Below are 5,310 nucleotides of genomic sequence, written 5' to 3'. Positions count from 1 at the left end.
TCCTTAGTGTTACTTTTCATTTTTTATTAGTAAACTCACACGTAGTTACTCAATACTTAGGTGTTCTCTCCTTAAGAATGATTATAATAGCTTAATAATGAACCAGGGATTTTTTATCTAAGCTTTAACTACACACACTCGTTGCTTTACCTCATCTCAAGTCACATTCGTTATTTTTTATTATTTATATTGTTTTTCATTTTTTTTTCTCTTTCTAGTTAAAATGAGGTTTAGCTACACACACTCCTTAATAAAAATGAGACCTCAACTCATATTTTTTTTCTCAGATCAAGTATCTACACAGTCCTTTAATACACTCCAAAATAACCTTAATTGTTTCTGTGCATTCTAAACTATCCGACAAATAAGTATTTTAAAGCTGATGCATATTAAATAATAGATACTTTAGAAGCCTTTTATTATTTTTGATAAAAAAGGATATAAATTCGGCCTTCTTTTGTTTAAATCCGGATTAAAACATTTGTAGCCTTTTTTTCATGTGTATGTATGTATGTATCAGACTGTCTCTGTATTCTGACTTATATTTTTCTCTCTCTGTACAAGGGCCTTTTCTGCTCTGTACAATACAAAAAATGGACTTTGACAATATAATAAGTCTCTCATACCATTTTTGGCATGGTAAAAGCCCCTTTAGCTGTGTTTTTTTTTCTTCAAAGTTTCCTATTTTAAGGCCTCTAGTATAGCGGCCCAAACATAATATTATGAGTAAAAAATTGATTTTTCTAGTATTTGGTTTAGGAGTGAAAAATGTTATTTACATTTTTCTTAATAATTTAAAGGCGTAGATGTGCTCAAATATAAGGGGTTTCACAGTTTCATATTTATCAAACATAACACAAGGTTAACCTTCCTCTTAATTATTTTTTACCAATTATAACTACAACTAGAGTTATATTTTAATATAATACGTTTAGAGATGACATGTTTGTAGTTAAAAAGGCGGACCAGGAGAAGGCGAGAGCTAAAAATATGGTACACCTGAATGAAAAACCCAGATGAATTACTTCTATAAAAAGGAGCACCTTATACATTTAAAATAGGATTAGTGCAGGAAAATATTTTAATAATTATTTAAATATTATAATATTTAAATTTATATACATATATTAAATTTATTATGCATTTTTGAACAATTTACACTTAAATAATACAACCGATTAAATAGTGAATATATAAAAAGGAATGAGTAAACGCAACAACCGTTTTTCCTTTTCTAATTTTTTGTAAGGTAGGTTTTTCATTACAAACTACTCATCTCTAGTTATGTTTGATAAAACTCAACCTCTAAAGGCAGATTACCACATTTATTGTGCAAGTACACGTTTAAGTATATATATATATGTATTAGGACTTGGAAGGTACGCTAAACCCACAGTTCGATACAAAACGCGGTACACTTTTCACGGTATGTGGTTTGAGTCTTTCAAGTTTTTTCGATATTTTATTCTTTGTGCCATTTGAGAATCATTGGTCAGATGTTGTTCATATGCTGGAGATATTGACAATTGCCATGTTGGGTCCTTTTCACCTCTATTTTTCACGACAACATGTCTTCGCAAATGAGTTGACAAGCTTGATGAACTTCCACTTGGATGAACGATTCGTATGCAATAACACTTACAGATCAATATACTTTTGTCGAGAACTTTCCCCCTATTTTCGCAATCTTTATAAGGAAATCCAAAAGAGTTCGAAACTGCAGACTTGTAAGTACCAGAGAGAGGTATGTTTATCTCCTCATCAAATTCGCTACCCATAACTATTAGTTTGTGGATGATCCATGAATGAAATCTTTAAAAAAACAAATACAAATTACTTCGAAGTAACTAAGAACAAAGAACTGAATAATTGTTGAATAGTTACTGCCTTAAGACTCAAAATATACGTTCGATTTCCTTAAAAAAAATAAGGAACGCGTTCCATGAAACGTGCTTTCAATGAGCGGACCGGATTTTCTTTTTGAAGGATGAACGCTAAAAATGAGATTTTTTTTTGTTTTCTGTTCCAATAGGTGATAGTAATTTCGGAAGAGGTGTAGTTGTCCACAGGATAAGTATCCTAGAAACAGAACTATGCAAACCCAGGGGTAATTTTTGAAATTGGAGAGGGACCTAAAGCCTCTACCCCTGTAGACACCCCTGATATTAACATTCATGTAAATGTAAATTAACTACTCTAAAAGTACATAACTATTATGTATGTCTCTTTTACGCAGAAATAATTTAATTTATGTTGTACTCAAGGAAAAACACATTCTCACGCTCTTAGTTTTTTCTTTTTGGTTGTAATTTTTCGCATGGATTTAAAGTACCTGACATGGAGTGCATATTTGAGTTGGATAATATGTTTAACTTTACTGGCTGTAATCAAGGTTTATAGTATTTCTATTAATCTTGGCTGCAATGTATTTTTTCAATGTCACTTACATGTCGGAGTTTAGTTTACAAAACTATTTATTTTTATGAAAAAATACACGAATCATATATACAAAAGTTCAATCATTTATATCTATAAAATGACAGGCAATATTTCAAAGAGATATTACGGTCAACTAAAGACATTGAATTCAAATTTCTGGGATGAATTGAAATACCGGAGAGTGTTAATTGTAAATAAAAACTCCGTTTTATCTATTTTACTTAATTTGGCCCAATATTGTCTTAGAAATATAATTTATTAATTTCCTAATTTTATAAATGTGGCGGTGAATTTTGGTTACTTTATGTACAATTAGCGGTGCCTCCAAAGGATTAATCAAAATCATTTGTTCATTGAAATTCACTATAATTTGTTGGAAATTGTATTCTATGTTCAATTTTGAAAAAAAAATATTCCAGCTTCCTTTTGGGTTGACCTGCTAGAAATATGCAATTTCATTACAATGACTCAGTACTGTTAAGAGTTGTTTATAAGTTATATATGATAGATTTTGATAATAAATTATGACTTAATTAATCTATATTTACATATGGCAATAAGAGAAGATCAATATGATTGAATCACAGCGGACAAAGTATTTCTACTTCTGTGAAAATAAAATATTGTAATTTTTAGTAGGCTATTAATGTTTTGAACTTGAGTTTGATTTATTTTTTTTATGATTCCCATTGACATTTTAGACAAAAAAAAAAATACTCTGGCGCCCCGATGTAAATAAAAGCGTTCTCTTTTTTCTTCATTCAATTTAGAAATCTCATTTGGATTTTACGACTTTTTATGCCTCAAACACTGTAGAACTTCATTTAACGAGGGCGCTAGTGTATATATGTATACTTATACCTAAAGTTGATAATATTGTAGAGAAAAACGCGTGCAAGGTGAAGGAGGGAAAAATACATATGGTATCATTGTTTAAAATACTGATGTGATTATCATCTGCCTGCTTTATTATGATTTTTGAGGGTATAACGAAAGTATTTATTAGCAAAATGTTTAATCAAGATATACTACATACGTATAATTGACTTAGACGTTTTTTATCCGTTACAGTAGATTTTATAACGTCACACTCCATGAAATTGTAATTCATTATGAACCTTATTCTCAGAATAATAGCTAATGAAACAACAAAGTAGAGTATTTCGAAATATATTTGAAGTTCCAAGTTTAAAAAAGAATAATCTACAGACTAAAAAATATACCATCATACTTTTATGTTAAATATACAATTGGAATCATATAACTAATAACAATAAATTATAAATACAGAATATTGAAGTAATAGATTGATCCAAATAGTATTTTCTTGTTCTGGCACCGGAATCCAGTTAAATATGTCATAACTTTAGGTTGCAAAACACAAGCAAGACGTGGAGTTTAATCAAAAAGATAATCACCCCTCTTCCTCATGGGGAAGTTGCTATATACAATTGTACACAGGATAGATATATCTCTATCGATGAGATCTAAATAATTATTAATAATAAAGTAAATGTCAAAATCATAAAATTAGACAATAAATATACTAATAAAAAAAATGTTAGAAATAAATCCATCTTAGAGATTTAGAGCAAAAGCTAATTATGTAGTAATTTCCAGCGATATTACTCCTTATTAAGAGCATCAAAAAAGATATTTTCCCCGTTATTTATGCTTATATAACAACATACTATTATCATGAAGGATATACACAATTGCTAATTATAATGCTACACCCAATGTAACTACCCCCGTTGTTGTGACCATTTAAGCAGTTGTTTTTGCCTTTTATGAGTTTTCTGAACACAATTTCTTGGAGCCTATCAACCATAGCTAAGCCTTAAGTGATAAAAAAGTAATATTTATTGACTATGTAATATTGGAAAACCTAATTATCATACCCAAGTCTTTAAGTGAAGAAACTAGTCTCAGACAAACAAGTTGCGAACCATCCAAAGTACTACCCCTGTTGTTGTGACCATTTAAGCAGTTGTTTTTGCCATTTAATGAGTTTTGTATCATAATTCTTGATATGTTTAGCTAAAATAGAATCATATTTTAGAGTTAGATTTTAAAAAAATTGAATACTTACTGTGAGATAGTACAAAATTCAGAGTTCCATTTCGATATTAGTAAATACTTTTTACTGATAACTTGATCGTCATTTGGTGTGGATGACTCAAAACATTTTTATATGTATTTCTATAAATGACATCAGTACCAACATCCTCCATTAATTGAATGATGGTTCCTCGGGAAGGGATAGGTTTACCCGTGTATTTCTCCATAAATTTTTATAACATGGATGATTAGAAATGGATAAGGTTATATTACATGCAATAAGCATCTTTGTAAGATCAGAGTTAAAGTCTGACTTGATGTATTCATCATTAACTTGATTTTTTAGATGAATATCCATTCTATTGATATGAGATGAGGATAATGAGTGGCGTGTAATTCTAGACAGGGGACTAAAGGCACATTTATATCGACAAATCCCACACACCATCTGTTTCTCATCCGGTAAATATTTTCCAAATTCCTCGGCTTCCATTTTCAGAAATCCAGACAGAAGGCGACGTTATTGTAGGCATTTTATGCAGTTCTCTATCGATTATCACCATCTAATATCATATTAATACTGAATAATAAAGGCGAGAATGATAACGTTCTTGATTGATAGAAGAAGATGTATATTATTTAATCAATGATGCCATAAGTATTTCTTCTCTTCTCCTCGCACGCTTTTCTATTCTTACCAAAATTATCAGCCTTAGACTTATACCTTATAATTGGAACACAGAACGGAACGCGAAACTGAAAAAAAATAATGGATGAACAATAAAAGCTGACGGAAAAAAGAAAATTGAA

General features: G+C 30.0%; 1 long non-coding RNA gene across 1 annotated transcript; it reads right to left on the bottom strand.

Moving 5' to 3' along the window:
* Positions 1 to 3,593: 3,593 nt before the first annotated feature.
* On the bottom strand, positions 3,594 to 5,082 carry LOC139904835 (uncharacterized). Its single transcript, XR_011779082.1, has 2 exons — positions 4,341 to 5,082; positions 3,594 to 4,278 (listed from the first exon to the last, which is right to left on the bottom strand). It is a non-coding gene; the product is annotated as an uncharacterized lncRNA (long non-coding RNA).
* Positions 5,083 to 5,310: the final 228 nt, after the last annotated feature.

The sequence above is a fragment of the Lepeophtheirus salmonis genome, chromosome 3, assembly GCF_016086655.4.
Source record: "Lepeophtheirus salmonis chromosome 3, UVic_Lsal_1.4, whole genome shotgun sequence".
NCBI classification, from domain to species: domain Eukaryota; kingdom Metazoa; phylum Arthropoda; class Copepoda; order Siphonostomatoida; family Caligidae; genus Lepeophtheirus; species Lepeophtheirus salmonis.
The sequence above is the reverse complement of the archived record's forward strand: the minus strand, read 5'-3'. Positions and strand labels throughout refer to the sequence as shown.